The 17262-nt window shown below is 39.1% G+C and overlaps 1 pseudogene across 1 annotated transcript; it reads left to right on the top strand.

Annotated features, from left to right (window-relative positions):
* The first annotated feature begins 6091 nt into the window (after positions 1-6091).
* LOC143585565 (fatty acyl-CoA reductase 3-like) lies at positions 6092-8960 on the top strand (annotated as a pseudogene). The gene is made up of 8 exons (XR_013144562.1): positions 6092-6204; positions 6326-6433; positions 6873-7071; positions 7277-7380; positions 7442-7637; positions 7780-7941; positions 8059-8140; positions 8229-8960. The product of XR_013144562.1 is annotated as a fatty acyl-CoA reductase 3-like (transcript).
* The last annotated feature ends 8302 nt before the right edge of the window (positions 8961-17262 follow it).

The raw sequence follows: 17262 nt of genomic DNA, 5'->3' as shown, positions 1-17262 counted from the left end.
TGAGCCTTTACACGTGGAGAACGAGGAGCTCAAGGCCAAATTAGAGGCTCTCCAACGTGCTCATGATGCCTTGGCCATGGAAGATGCCAAGAAGCTCCAAGAGATCCTGGACCAGAGGGGCGTGCTTGACCACACCGAGCGGAAGCTTAAGGGCGTTGAAGAGGCTGCTGCAAAGGAAGTGCAACTTGCCAACCTCAATAAAAGCGAAGCCGAACGCGCCTGCACCCAAGCCCTGGTTGCCAAGGAATGGCTTCTTCGAGAAGCGTTGCCTCAGGTATTTTAGCTTAACGTCTTCACGCTTTCCTTTGTACATAGAAAAGGTGTTTGACACTTGTATTTTCTTTGTAGGTTGTGCATCGGGTCTTCTCAGAGACATCCTACGACGATGCTATGAGTGCAGCCCTCAATGCTTCTCACGAGGATGGGGAACGGGCTGGCTTCCTGCTTGGTCTAGGGTTCGTTGAGAAAGGCTTCCCGCCTTCCAACTTCCCTTTGTACAATGTTGATACTGAAGCCATATATGACCAAGCAGTAAATCAATACGCCGCCTTCCCGCATCCAGTGGTGGAGAAGGTGAACCAAGTAGCTGCGGCTGATGATGGGTTAGCTGTCCTTAAAGCCTTCCTCGAACCGCCCCGTTCTTCTGATGGAGCGGGTCCAAGTGGAGGCGGCCCTGAGGCTTGATCCCGAAGATCCCTTCCCATTGCTAGGATAGTCTTGTACGGATGTATTTATTTTTCTTTTCGTAGGCGGGTAGTTACCCGGCCATTCTTGTAATAATTCATTTGTGAAATATTAATCTTTTTGCGTATAAGATTGTTATTTCCTTCCTTGGGTTCCTTGCTTTATAAACTTATGACTTGCATACTTAGTTTAAATTAGCAATTTTCCAAGTGTTTAGAATAAGTTAACCTGTTGAACGTGGTTGATAATGGGTGTGAAGTTTTGCTTCCTCTTTCGTGATTGTGCGGGTAGAACCGTCACTTGCACTTAGTAGGATGGCAAAACTTTACCCTTATCTGACCTGCGTGTAGGTTTTCCTCATCCTTTGAGGATAAGTTAACCTTTGAACGTGGTTGATAATAGGTGTGAAGTTTTGCTTCCTCTTTCGTGATTGTGCGGGTAGAACCGTCACTTGCACTTAGTAGGATGGCAAAACTTTACCCTTATCTGACCTGCGTGTAGGTTTTCCTCATCCTTTGAGGATAAGTTAACCTTTGAACGTGGTTGATAAGTGTGAAGTTTTGCTTCCTCTTTCGTGGTTGTGCGGGTAGAACCGTCACTTGCACTTAGTAGGATGGCAAAACTTTACCTTTATCTGACCTGCGTGTAGGTTTTCCTCATCCTTTGAGGATAAGTTAACCTTTGAACGTGGTTGATAAGTGTGAAGTTTTGCTTCCTCTTTCGTGATTGTGCGGGTAGAACCGTCACTTGCACTTAGTAGGATGGCAAAACTTTACCCTTATCTGACCTGCGTGTAGGTTTTCCTCATCCTTTCAAGAATTTTGTTTTGAACCGTTCGACGCGCGGTTGTCAATAGGTTAGTGTTCAGTTTCCTTTAATGATTCATGCGGATAGACCGGCACTTTCATTTAATGGGATAATTGAACTCTTCCCCTTCAACTGACCTGCGTGAGGGTTTGCCATGTTATTGGGTTCGTGCGGGTAGGACCGCCTTCCCACGCAACGACTTCACGTAATGTGAATGCCGTCACCAGTGTTGCATAGTTTAACCGTTCGACGCGCGGTTGTTGATAGGTTATTATTCAGTTTCCTTTAATGATTCATGCGGATAGACCGGCACTTTCATTTAATGGGATAATTGAACTCTTTCCCCTTCAACTGACCTGCGTGAAGGTTTGTCACGTTATTGGGTTCGTGCGGGTAGGACCGCCTTCCCACGCAATGACTTCACGTAATTATGCGGTGAAAACCGGCATATTAGTGTTCAGAAAAGTATAAATGTAAAATCATCAGCTTCGATGTTCTTAAAGAGGATCATTTCCATTAGAAGTGGCTCTTGGCCTTTTCTTTACAAATTGGAATTGATTTACATGCAAACTGTGTAAATGAGCTCCCTTCCATGTTGTTGGGATGGGAGTGCCATCGAGCCGATACGCACCTGGTTCGGGATCTCGTTCTTTACGCAGCATGTAGTCTCGATATTGAAGCCGGAATTTTGATTCGTGTTTTCCCCAGCTGGGGTTCTATACGCACCCGCCTGCTCAGCCTTTATTGCGCCACGAGGTGCGTGAGCGTCCCATCTCTGACAAATGCTTCGACCATGTCTTTTACGTCTGTGCATTCTTCAGTGTTGTGGCCTTTTGTCTTGTGAAAGTCACAGTATTTGCTCCGATCAGCATCGTGACGATGTCGGATTATTGGAGGCTTTGGCCACGGGAGCTCTTCAGTGGCGAATATCTCAGTGACGCTTTTGCTGAGTGGCGTCCATCTGGAGTTCCGGTGCGGCTGTGCATTATCCCTTCCGCCCAATCGATGTTGCAAGCCGGATGAGGTGTCAAAGTTTACCCTTGACTGCCAAATGCCTTGCTTTCGCTTTTTATTTAGTCGGGCGGTGAGGACGTTGTCTTCTCTCGTCTTCTGAGTGTAGAGGTTTGTGCTCTGTGGGAGATCTCTACCAGTTGCTTCTCCGTTTCCGCATAGCGTTTTGCTGCTGTCATGATGGCATCCCATGTGGATGGCATGCCATCTTTACCCGTTAGGGTGCGGATGAGCTCTGGGTCATGCGCGCCCTGGATGAAGGCAGCGCGAACAAGATCTTCGCTGATATTGCCCAAACTTAGCTTCTTTGAGTTGAAGCGAGTGATGAAGTTTGGCAGAGATTCATCTTCTTCTCGTATGCATTTGAGGATTGTCCATTGCTCCTCGGTATACTTCCGTTGCTGGCTGAAGTGTTGGCTAAACTTCTGCTGGAAGTCTGCCCAGTCGTAGATGTGGTTGACCGGTAGGCGATCAAACCAAGCTCTAGCAGCCCCAACAAGCGTCATTTGGAACATGTAACACCACGTGGGTTCCGTCCAATTGCTGACGGTTGCCCCCGCTATGAACCTGTTCAAATGATCGTCTGGATCAGATATACCGTCATATGTGCCTATGTTAGGCATTTGTTTGGCACTCCTTGGGGCGATTGCTTCCGCAATGTCCCTTGCAAATTTGGACGTTCCCGCATTTGCTACGTTTGGTCTGAACGTTTTGGAGAAGTCTCGTGGACTTCCACCTGTGCTTTTTGGTTTGAAGGCTTGTCCAAAATGCCTTTTCGGTTGGGATTCCATTTCCTTACGCTTCCCTTTTGCCTTATGGCGAGGGTTCGCGTCGGAGTCGGATTCCTCCGAGTCATCCTCCCAGTATTCGAGTTCGTCGGCCTGTTGTACGGAACGCAAGCGTTCGTCCAACTCAGCCTGGAATTCTTTTTGTCGTGCCTCCGCCCATGCCTTAACTTCATCGAGAGTTTGGCAGGGGAGTCTTCGTTTCTCAAGCTGGGTATCAGTGGATCCCAGTAGGCGATCATTTACTGCACTTGCCCCAGCTTGAGTAACTGGGGTAGTGTTCGTAAAATTTACTTCACTTGTCCCGGCTTGGGTAACCGGGGTAGTGTTTGTAAAAATTGTGTTACCGGTATTCACCCCAGTAGCTGGGGTTGTGGTTACCGGAATTTCTCTAACCATCTTTTGTAGAAAGTTTGAAATAACTGGAGAAAAATAAAGTTCTAGCTTTATGCACGGATGGCGCCAATGAAGAAACACTAACCGGACCCCGGACAGGTTACTGGTAACCTGGGGGTTAGATAGATGTTTCCCACGAGGGGTTAGACCCTTGGAAGATGGTTCTTCTGAACCTGCAAAACAGACACCGTGAGCTCGTCACTGAGAATGGGGGGGGGGTTCCTCCTTGTGACCACCCTCCGGCGTGAGAATCAGACTAGATTGCTCTTTAAATATAAAAGTATATTAAGAGATTGCTAGAGCAGATATCAGGTATAATATGATGATACAAGATAAGATAAGATGATCATACCATATGGGGTATTTATAGCCGAAGGTAGGTTTCCAATGAGGTATGGCCGGCTGCAACAGTGTTCCTGTTCTACCAACAGTAGCCTACGCACGTGCCCTGCTGGTAGTTGGTGGGTAGGTAGCGGCTGATAGCGACCAGGCCTGCTGTATACTATTCCTTTTCCACCAACTGCCGGCTACGCACGTGGTATGGCAGTAGTTGGTGAGTAGGCAGCGGCTAACAGTGACACAGTACAGGAGCATGCTGCTCGCCATACTGTGTCAGTAAGCTGTCGTATCTTTAGTCAGATCTTTTTCCCATACCTCGTCAGGTACAGTACAGAAGATCTTCCTGTATCGTACGGACTGGCTTATTTGGGCGGGAGTATTCCCCCTCCCGCCCTCGTGCGGGATAGTTCCCGGCTTCGCTCATTCCTTCAGGTGACACTGAGTGATTGAGAGCTAAGTGCCTTGTGCGTGTAGCCTTGCTGCGCGGGTGGCCTTCCCTAATGGCTTGTATCCGAGGCTGCGGGGACAGGCGGAGTCCTTCACCATTGGGAGGCATTTCCTGCGGGAACAGCTTGCGTACTGCGCGTAAGGACGTCACGTCTCTGAGCATAGTTGGTCCTGCGGATCCAGTTGGTTTCTGCGCAGACGTCCCTGTTTAAGGTGAGTCTTGCGGGTCCAACTGGGCTCTGCTGGGACCTACCTCTTCACAGTCTGAAAACGTAATGCATGTCCGAGTAGTCACACGTACACATTGTTCGGTCTTTCCATGTAAATAACGTGTTCCGGAACCTGTCGGCCTGCTTGACATGGAGTGGTAATAGTTTATCACTTTCTTAACCTTAGAACAAGAACTATCATAAGTTCAAGTTAATTATATTACGTAATTAGCTTCATTAACAAAATAGGTAAGTACATTAGACTATTAGTTAATTGTCTCTTATTACGGCTAGACTACTTGTCAAAGTGCATTACATTTTATAATAACCACAGCCGACGTCTAGACATACATGAATCCATCCTAATCTATAAAACTGTAAAAGAAAAGTAAAGAAAAAATATATGATCAAAATGTTCATTTAACTAGTCAAAGTAACAGAATATTCGTTTGACTAGCTTTTTCCCCATGCATTTATATCAAAATGTCATCCCTTATTAATCTCGTTGACACGCATACTTTTTAATCATTAGCCGACAAGATTTTCAACCAGTAAGATTCTGCCACGCGTTATAAAACTGTCGGTTTTATAGTGGTTTTTTTACTCGGTGGAGCTGATGAGATTTTTTAGGCATCCGACAAGATTTATCTATTTTTCTAATAACAATTTTATTGCATCCAACAAGATTATTTTTGGATAAGTGAGATAATCAAGTTGGTTAAAAATCACATTGAAGAATGATTAAAAACCATTGATTCTACAATCTACATGACTTAGAATGAACATTTTGAAAATAAGATGGTCAAATGAATATTTTTTTAATTATTTATTGTTCAAACAGACATTTTAATTATTTTCTCTTAAAACAAGTAAATTCTATCACAATTAAAAATGTATATTGTTTAAACAGGGTCCTATTAGGCTACTAGGACACCTCCTATATGTCCCGTCCCATATAGGGCTATTCGAGGGTTTATACGCCCAGGGTATGACCCTCCGTACAGCCCTATACGGGACATATAAAGAGTGTTTAATGTTTCTAGAAAACCCTTGTAAATTTCTGATTTACCTCTTACTATACATGAGGTACGTATGAAATCCAGAAAAATGTCTGTTCTTCAACGTACTATTATCTCGTAGATATGCTTTTCAATAAGCAATTAACATGTCAATTTTTTTGCTTCAAAAAATAATGTAATATCAAATCTTTTTAGTATAAGTAGGCATAAAGATTTTTCTTTTCTATATATTCTTTTACCAATTAAACAACCGGTCAAAAGCATTTATTAGGCGTACTCCTTAATTCAATACTCACCACTTGCCAACTCCCTCATTCGTTTCTCACCTTAACCTTTATATATATTTCTTGCATTCTATCTTCTTCTTCACCAATTTCCTTTGCCATTTTCTCTCTAAAGTGGTTGTGTTCTTGCCACACTTGCAACGAATGGAGTTGGATAGCATTCTTGGTTTTCTTGATAATAAGACCATTTTGATCACTGGTGCCATTGATTTTCTTGCTAAAAGTATCCCTTTTCTCTTCTATATCTCTCTCTCTCTCTATATATATATAAATATGTTTATACACACATACACATGCATATATAACTATTATTTACATACGTTATGTTGTTTGTGTAACTGTAGTATTTGTGGAGAAGATACTTAGAGTTCAACCGAATGTGAAAAAGTTATATCTTCTTGTGAGGGCTCCTGATGCCAAATCTGCTTTGCAACGTTTCAATAAGGAGGTATGTATCAATCCTTTTTAAAGTATGTGTTAGTTAGTTCAATACGTACGTAAAAAGATAAGTTATGTTTTCAATTTATTAATCGCTAATTATACTTGGTATTTGGTGTGGTATTGCACATTCGATTAACTCATGAATGCATGAGTTAATCACAATACAAGGAGTTATTCATAATCACCAGGTGTTTCACATCTAAGGTTGGCCATTTCAATTTAAAATGTGTCTCCCATATGGCTGCATTATTGGTGCAAGACTTTTGACATAGTGAATAGAATGGTAGATAAATATTAAATGAAATAATAAAGAGAAAGCTCAGAATAATTTTCAGAGTTAACTCAGACTACAAATAATAATATAATATTTCAATTAAAACCTAAGATATTTTTAAAAACAACTAATTAATGTTTATAATCATTTTCCTATTTATAATCATTTTCAGGCAGTGGCAAAGGACTTGTTCAATATCTTGAAAAAGAAGTATGGCACAAATCTGCAGTCTTTCTTGTCGGAAAAGGTAACTCCGGTCGCTGGAGACATCACCTATGAAAATTTGGGAATAAAAGACCCTGGCTTGATTAAAGAGATGTGGGGAGATATTGATGTTGTTGTCAATGTAGCTGCCACCACCAATTTTGATGAAAGGTACATTTACTTTCTAGTTTAAATCATAATGACCGTTAATGATTCAAATGACCGTTCAAATATTTTTTTTTTAAATAGTACTTATTTTGAGAACTTCGGTGTGGTGTTTCATACTAATCACATTTTAAGAACCATTTATATAGCAATGTGAAACAATTAAACAGAAATATATATATATTGATTTTTCTCACTTGGTTTATTACAGGTACGACGACGCATTAGCTTTGAACACATTTGGGGCTAAAAATGTTTTAAATTTCGCTGCCAAATGCGATAAAATAAAGTTGCTTGGTTAGTATATACACACTCGTCATTCTAGTTCAATACTAAATACATGATGAGTTTATAACTATATTATTCGTTCAATCAGCTTATGTATCTGGCGAGACACCGGGGCTCATACTAGAAACACCATATCGTTTGGGAGACGCACTTAATGGCGCTCATGGATTAGACATCAACACACAGAAGAAGATCAGTGAAGAAAGACTAAAAGAACTTAGTTACGACTAAACAGCTTCCGATAAATCAATTACAATGGCCATGAAAGATTTGGGTATTGAGAGGTAAAAATGATTTTCCTTTCATCAAATTAAATTAATACATGTCCAGATTATGAAAGTAATTCTGTTACATCTATTAGCATCATTAGATTAATAAATATCCAGTGTCGTAATCGTACATTGCTTTCATTCCATACATATGCAGGGCAAATAAATTCGGATGGCCGAATACATACGTTTTTACCAAGGCATTAGGAGAAATGATGCTCGGGCACTTGAAAGGAAACATGCCGTTAGTCATTCTTCGACCAACTATCATCACCCGCACCTACAAAGAACCTTTCCCTGGTTGGATCGAAGGCATAAGGTATTTTATTCATCGCATCATATTTTTTCTAATTTTATAATTATCATTATTCGAAATTTTCTTATAAGAAAATCAGTTAAAATTAATAATATCCTTGTACACATTTTAAAATTACAGGACAATCGATAGTTTGGCAGTTGGTTATGGCAAAGGCCAATTATCATGCTTTCTTGGTGATCCTGAATCGGTTATTGACGTGGTGGGTTCAGTTTATGCATAATCATAGCTAATTAATTTCTCTTCATGATCGAAATCGCTAATTGTAATGGGTAAAAATGATCTGACAGATACCAGCAGACATGGTGGTGAATGCTATGATTGCGGCAATGGTGGCACACGCAAATCAAGCATCATGTGAAATAATATATCATGTTGGATCTTCAGTATCGAACCCACTGAAGTACAAATTAATTCAACAAAGTGGGTATAACTATTTTTCAAAGCATCCATGGATTAACATAGAAGGCAAGCCGGTGATAGTTGCCAACGTGAAGGTGTTGAACTCCATGGCTAGCTTTCAAAGATACTTTTCTCTTCGTTATATGATACCACTACAGGTTAGCCTAAATTAAGTCACAAAGCATATTGTTCCAAACTATTGCAACGAGCCAACGACATCATCTTTGTGACGGTTTTTACATTGCAATAAGTTAAAGCTTGTGAGTTCATTTGTAATTATATGACCACTTTAATTCATTTCCAGATGTGAATTCAATAATGATTTGTTTTTCTTAATTTTTTTGACAGTTACGATGATAGGAATACTAAAAAACTTCGTCAGTTAGTTAAAGAAAACGAAGTTGAAGCCGATATGTTCTATTTTGATCCTAAGACAATTAAATGGGATGTTTATTTTGAACATACACACCTTCCCGGGGCTGTCAAGCATGTATTTAAGTGATCGTAAGCATTCACTACAAGCATTATGACGTATTTGTTATTGTATTTTTTTCCGTTTAAAATTATGTTTTGCTTTATTAGTGTAACCACATGTGAACTATTAAATTAAGATATCGTGAAAATATTTTATTGTTTGTAAGTGTTATTTTTCTCGGTGTATAATGTATAGTATTACATGTCATCCTTTAATTAAACGATGAAAACATGTTAAGTCGAACGCCAAATTTTTAATAACTGTATTTATTGAGAATAGGGCTATCAATTTATGACACGAACCTGTTAACACGACACGACATGACACGACACAGATTTTAACAGGTTTGGGTTTGAGCTTAACAGGTTTCGTGTCTTAAACATGTCGACATGTTTAAGACATGTTAAAATTCGTGTCCTAACAAGTCCAACAGGTTAAAGACCTGTTAACATATTAGTAACATGTGTAGATTTTTAATTTAAAAATAATATATAAATATACACTCCTAAAGTCCTAAACCTAAAGTAATAATTATATACGGCATTTCACTTATGTATGTTAGGACCCGCTATTATATTTTTAATGGATGTTATGATTTGGGTATATGGTTTTTTGTTTCTAGTATGTCATGGATTTGTGGTTTTTTGTTTCATATATGTTAAGGATTATGGTTTTTTTGTTTCAAATATGTTATGTATTTTGTAATAACTAAGACTGTTATGCTTGTTTTGAAAATTTTGTTTTCATTACACATGTATTATTCATTGTATGTTTAAACATGTCTCTTAACAGGTTAACCTGTTACTAAACAGGTTCAGGTTCGTGTTCGTGTTTGGAAAAAATGACACGATTAGTTATCGTGTCGTGTTCGTGTTTAGTACAACAGCTCATCGTGTTTTATCATGTCGTGTCCAACATGTTATGATAGCCCTAATTGAGAATACAATGTTAAACTTTAATTAGCTCCCTTGGTTTTAATTAGCTCCCTTGGTTTTGATAATAACTACACGAAACATTTTGTTCCTACGCCGGTGTTTCATCCACGTGCAATTATTCAAAAAAATAATTTTCTTTCACCCGTAGTATATAATATGACACGACACATCACCTCTCGTACAGTCATTTCTTTTCAATCCAACTCATAGCTCTAATAGCTTGCTCCTACGCCAATACAGGTAGGCGGCGATTATATTGATGATTTTCCTCATAGTTCGTGTCTCATTATTTTTACAGAGAAACAAAGATGTTCATTCACCTCACATGGAAACTTTCATTACAAAGTTTAAGTGCCATAACGGCGACAATCCGGTTACCCGTACGTTGACATAGAACTTCGACAATGCCCTTGGCAAAAATACCAAATGCTGCTGCTAAAAGTTCAAATGTCGCCGCTAATGCTCTCTGACAGATATCGTATTATTTTAAGTATTCCCGGCATTTCCTTGTTTCGCAACATACATACATATACTACAAATAAATGCAGATTTTTCTAAATACATACTACAACCATTGATAAACATATAAAAGTACATAAACGCAAACACATTGTTGGGTTCGGTTTGGGACTCGAACTCTGCCTTTAACTTCATCTGTATTTTACAAAGATGATTTAATAGATTTATATACATACATACACGTACACAAACACACCCATACTCACAGACACAAAATTAATATGAATTATACCTAAAATCCCTAAATTTAACATATGTTATACCTAAAATCCCCAAAATTAGCATGTATTATACTTAAAATAGACTATAAAAATTACAGTTTGTGGATAATGAAAGACGGCCTACCAAGCATATGTATCGACTCAAGTAAATGATAATGCATGCATGTGATGAAGAAGCTCGGGGCCATCTGCAAGTTGCAAAACATTGGATCTTTATTAAGAATTTAAGGTAAGCTGATCTGTCATGTCATGCACAACCATAACTTCTTGTTTATTATCATAACCAAAGGTGGTTGAATCTAAATTCGCAACAACGACATGGAACCCGAAGTGCATGTATTTGTTGAATGCAATACGCGCTATGAAAGAATGTTTCGGAAGGGGTTGCAAGTGACTGCAAAATTTAGCGACTTAATTAAAACAACACGTTGAATGTCATCAATGCAATTCCGAAGAACCGGAAAAAGGGCCCCAAGTGTCCAAAACGGCATGGTGTATTTATTTATGAATGGGATCATGTCATTAAGTTTTTTTTTTCTTTTCAAAATATCTGGTATCCTGGTAATATATATGTCACATGCAAAATTTTTGTATATGTATCTTTTTAGTTCAAGTGATTGTTAATTAACGATCAAGTTTTTATTAGCTGATACGTACAACCTCGTATGTGTATCTTTGTAGGTAGATTAAATTTTATGTTCATAACAGTTAATTAATCATTATTGTAACGCTATAGAGGGTTTGAAATTAAAAGAAAAAACGAAATAAAAACCAAAAAAAAATGAAAAAAGAATCCTTCAACTGGATGGCGTAGATTGTAAAAGAACCAGCGGCATAACTTTGGCAGGAATCCGAAATGGTAATATTCTGTCACAGAGCCGGCTCCTTGAAGGAAAAAAAAAATTTGGACCAACGGCGAAATTTTTTTTGGCCCTTAAGTAAAAGAAACATTTTGTTGGATCTAAACAATTTAATTTTAAATGGGCTTATTTAATTATGATTTGAGTTGTGTAAAAAACTTTTGTATAAAAATAATCTTAAAATTGTCTTAAATAGGACTAGAACTCACAGCCTTTTGGTTAGATGTCATAGCCCTTTACGACCAGACCAAGCTAATAGTTATATAATTGTGTTGAAACATTGATTATACATATTTTTTTTATAAAAATACATATAATTTTTTTTGAAAAAAAAATTTCGGGCCTAGCAGGGTGTTGGGCCTGTGGCCGTCGACTACCCTGCCATGCCTCAAAGACGGCCCTGTTCTGTCATTTTCTTAATTAGTCTTAGAACAAATAGTGATCATAAATTTAAGTTCATTTGAGTTTGTTTAGCTAGACTTGGGTTTCCCCAAGAACTAGAGATAGCTTGGAGACGATTAAAGTCCCGTACGGCTGGGTCGAGCCAACTAGTGGTGGCCTTTTGTCATTGGGTCATCCCATATAGAGTACCTAGACAATTATTTATTTGTTGATCGTTAAAAAAATTAGGTATAAGTTATTTCTTTTTATATTTACTTAGAGCATTCTCAACCCGTTCCCCATCCCTATCTCTATAATTACACTAAAAAACACTACATTTCTCTCTCATGTTCAATTAAATAATATTTTTTTATACCTTTATCATTACAGTTTTCTCTCTCCTCTACTCACAACCAATCCAACAAATATTAAAAAATAAATAGGGGAAACAATGTTTCCCCAAATGTTTATTCAAATTTACAAAAAATCACTACATTTCTCTCTCCACCCTATAATTTACACTCACAATCACTCACAACCTCACCCTATAATTTGCAAACTTCAATCACATAATTATAGAGAATGAGATGAAAATGCTCTTACAAGTCTGGCCATGACATTGGAAGCAGGGGCGGACCCAACTAACATGGATCGAGTCCCAGACCCCAATCTTCTTTACAAATATATTAAAATTGCTAGTTTAATTTATTCAAGAGTCCCATAAAATTTTTAGGTAAAACTCATTGTGATTAACTTATCACTACATTGAATCCCTTGCTTTCAAATCCAATGGTCACATGTTGAAGTCTCTCTAAAAGTTGTTTTCATATTATTTATGTGTTATTTAAAATATTATTAAAACTTAGTGCTTTATTGGTTTAAACGCAATTTATTTTTGTGATTCTATAAACTCTAATTAAACTTAGGGTTTTGTTTGGTTTAAAAATAGTTTTTTAGAGACAAAGTTATAAAAATCTCATATCCAAGATTCCAAGTAACACACAACGTAAGTAAAATCTTAGACATAATTAGAAAGAAAGTTTGAGTCCTCGTATTCTTTAAACAATACCAGCCCCGACATGATTTAAACAATGACCGCTCCAAAAGTTCTAAAGTTGGGCTTTGAAAAATCTACATCGAAAAAAAAGGACCTGGTTGGAAAAAAAAAATCTTGGATCTGTCACTTATTGGAAGGTTGGATAAATCGACTCAGTCACTCAGGTACACTTATAAATTTTGGAGTTAATCCAGAGAAGGGACACAAGACCGGCACAGCCAGGCCAAGAAGTCAACCTCCCAGCCATCGAATGCTAGATCACAAACATTTAACGGGCAAGATCTAGAGAGACGTCGCCTGTCATTATTGTACGAAATTAACATGTTCGTCCCGACACCATCATGTAATGTATTTAGTGTTCCTTTCCCTACTCTCATATAAAAGGAACAGTCCTTAATTTAGAAGGGACATTGAATGATATTCAACTACCATTCACTAATCATGTTTACTGTTAGTTATTTGCTTCTTCCCAACTAGTCTAGTTTTCTTATCTGATATTCATTGTTACTTGTCTGGATAAGCGTCCTGTTTCTAAGACTCACAATCCGCGAATTTGGGTACTGGATTTAACATTAATGCCATATATGGAACCCGGGTATGGATTGCCAAGTAAAATAGCCCAAGCCGACATCTAGACATTACGTAAATATGAATCCATATTAACTAATTTACATCATCATAAAGGAAATAAAGTCTAACATACAAGCTACGCAGTTAATGTCAAAAAATAGCGGATGTCGGTCATTGACCGACATCTGAGATATTGGTTATTGCGGCGGGATAGCGGTGTATAATATATATATATATATATATATATTATATTATGAAAAAGTTTACTTGGGCTAGTAAATAAAATAATATTAAGAGAGAAAGATAAGTAACTAAATTAGATGGAGTAATTATGGACTAAAAAGGAAAGATGGGCCTTAGGTCCATGGGCTTAAGGGAGTATAAAAACCCCTTAAACCCTAAATCTTTTCATTTCCATCCAACTTATCCATCTTATTCTCTCTAAACACCAAAACACACCTACAAATCTTTCGGCCGCAAGCAAGAACAAGGAGCCGAGATCAAAAAAAATCGAACCTTTTGTTGATAGATCCTAGATATTCAAGCTAGATACAAGATCAATACTCCATAACAAGCTAGCCGTAACCTAGTAACCATATAAATGTATGTTCTTGATCTTAAAGCTTGCATTTTTATGAACGGTTAGCCATGAAAATTGAACATAGACTAGATAGGGTCTAGATAAATCATAAAGCTTCAAACTTGATGATTAATATGGACGTAAAGGACTCATGGTTAGATACGGTTCATGAATGAAACCCTAGATCTAGCTTAAAGAACGTTTTAGGATTAAAGGTCCAAACTTTATACCTAAAATAGACTAGATCTTGATGAAGGATTACTATCGAGTGTAAAACAATTATGGGTGATGATAATAAAGGGAAAAAGGTTCATGATTTGAACCTTAGAACAAGTAGTTGGGCAAGGTGGGAACCTAAGATAGGAAATAAGCTGAGCTGGGGGTTTTCGGCCAACTGTGAAAATCCTTGGTCAACCCTTATGGTTTTCGGTCAACTTGAGACTTCGGCCAAGACGGGTTCTCGGCCAAGGAGAGTTCTCGGCGCCCAAGTTCTCGGCAACGTGGTTCTCGGCCATGGGGTTCTCGGTTAAGACCATGGTTCTCGGTCGAGCTGAGTTCTCTGCCAAGAGTTCTCGGCTGACTAGTTTTTTGTTGGGTTTTGGGGCTTGAGTCCAGTTGGGCCCAGATAGTTAACAAGCTGGCCCCTTTATCCTAAGTCTAACAGCAAGCCCAACATAGATGATACATAGGCTAACTATATAACCCACTTAATTAGTATGCGGATGATTAACACACATGTATAAATAACAGTTAGCCGTGCTCAATTAAAGAAGGGGATTACTATTAACGGTGAACGCAACAGAATCCAGGTAAGTTTCTAGCCCCATTTCCTTGCTATGTTTTCGAGGCTGTGTGCATACTCGATGTGATTAGTTAATACACTTACCTTAAGTGGTAAATGTATGCCTTATATGATTTATGTATAAATGAATGCTTGACGATGCATGAACGATCTTCGGATATTGCATGTGCCGTCAAGGGATAGTATAAAGATATGATCGACATATATATGATGTATAGATGATGGTTGGACGTATGAATGTTTTAATTATGAATGTATAGAATGGTACGAAAGGTATAGATAGAACGAGGGAACCGACCCTAATAATGTCGGCGAATGTAGGGAACCGACCATAATAATGTCGGCGAATGTAGGGAACCGACCCTAATAATGTCGGCGAATGTAGGGTACCGACCCTAATAATGTCGGCAAATGTAGGGAACCGACCCTAATAATATCGGCGAAGGTTATAGGGCGGAAGGCTCTTTAAAATGTATGTGTATGAATAAAAGTATGTATGTTAATATGAAAGAAAGAATGAAAGTACGTAAGTATGTAAGTATGTAAGATAATAGGAAGGTATGTACCTTCGGGTGCATATGTAGATATGAGAATGAATCATACGTTGCCTGATTAACTAGAACTCATTCAACGTAGCTAACTTTTAGTATGCATGCAGGCTAATCGACTAAGTTAGCTGGCTTAAGAGAGACACATGGCAATACTGAAGAGGCTGGAATCTGAAGATTGGTCGTGATGTTTTGGCACTATGTTTTATGTTATGTTTTAAAAAGACAAATTATGGATGATTGTATCGAATGGTTGACTATTTTATTATTCCGCGAAAGTTTTTAATTAACTCTGATTTTAGAACTGCGTTTATGAGTAAATCCAACACCAAAGTAGGGCTACCGGTAACGGGGCCCTACAAGTTGGTATCAGAGCAAAGTTCGAGAGATTTGAGCATCCTACATGCTTAGACTCAAACAGAGAATGAGATTTAAGTAAGAAAAGAAAGAAGATGCCAGTTCAAGAATGTCAAGTGTAGCTCAAGCAAGCTCAGCAAAGGTAAGATGTATGATTAAATGATGTATGTTAAATGATAAAGAAATGATATGTGAACGATAGGGATAGGATTAATTGATTGTTTTGATTGACTAACTATTTAAAGTAGAATCAGCACAAATAAACTCATAAAGGGAAGTGTATAGGACACGGAAAGTAATGTGATCAGCTAATCACAGCTGGCCACTGTCATTACCTGTTAGCCTTACTATCCTTGTACTATATAGTTCCTTGAGTGATGACGTTTGTGTTTTCCCTTTTAGAATACGATGGCTGGAACCGGAGGAAATGTAGGAGCTGGAGTAATTGCAAGGACTGAAGGTCGCACTAGGCGACGTGGCAGGCCTCGTCGTGCCCAACAACCTTCGGTTGAGACCGCTTCTAACACCGGAGATGAAGGAAGCGCAGCTGGAAGAGACCCGAACAACAACGAAGGGTTGCAACTGGATCCCGCAATTCAAGCAGCTATTGTTCAAGCTGTAGCCACTGCTGTGAAGAACCTGAATCCTGAAAAGTCTGCTGAGAAGTCTGGGGAAAAGAGTAAGAAGGATGGTGAAGGGGAGAAGGGTGATTCGAGCGAAGTTCGATCTGTGAAGGTTGATAACAGGAAGTGAGGCCGAGGTGGGTGCAACTATAAGTCCTTCAAGGGATGTGACCCACCGAAGCTAACTGGCTTGGGAGACGCAATCGCTACCCTTCAATGGATAACCGCCATGGATAAGATTATCCACATTAGTGGGTGCCGTCCCGACCAAGCTGTGGGTTATGCTACCCAGTCTTTCGAAGAGGAAGCAATGTACTGGTGGGAATCGGTTGAGCAGAGGAAGGGTCTAGAGGAGATCAAGGCAATTAAGTGGGAGGATCTGAAAGAGTTGGTAATGAAGAGGTTCTATGCTGACACAGAAGTTGAGAAGGCGGAGATGAAGTTCCTGAACTTGAAAGCTGGAACAATGACCCATCGTGAGTACACCACAGAGTTCAACCGAATCTCTAGGTTGGTACCCGATATGGTTAATACTGAGGCTAAAAGAATCAAGTGCTATGTGAGGGGATTTCCACAGAAAGTCCGCATGCTGGTCCGGGCAAATAAACCTGCTACTTTTGACTCTGCTGTCGAACTCGCAGAGATGGTTTATGAGGACCTGGCTGTGGATGATGTTGTGGTGGGGGAAGAGAAGAAAGAAAAGAAATGGGTTATTCCTGCCAATAGAATCGACACTCAGACGTGGAACCCCAGAGATAAGCGACAGAAAGTGTAGGAAAAGAGGTCATGTAGGACTTGTGGTAAGATGCACGGTGGTGAGTGAAAATGGGGCACTGGTTCTGATGTGTGCCATAAGTGTGGAAAGTCCCATGGAGGGGAATGCATAGTAGGATCTAATGCTTGTTACAAATGTGGTAAGATGGAGCATTTTGCTCAGGACTGGCATGCTAAGCCCGCGTGTTACAAATGCGACAAGACGGGTCACTTTGCTAGG

This window comes from Bidens hawaiensis, unplaced genomic scaffold (assembly GCF_021521415.1).
Source record: "Bidens hawaiensis isolate Kalapana, Puna unplaced genomic scaffold, B.hawaiensis_p1.1 tig00033892_1, whole genome shotgun sequence".
Lineage (NCBI taxonomy): Eukaryota > Viridiplantae > Streptophyta > Magnoliopsida > Asterales > Asteraceae > Bidens > Bidens hawaiensis.
This window is presented reverse-complemented; position numbering and strand designations above follow the sequence as displayed.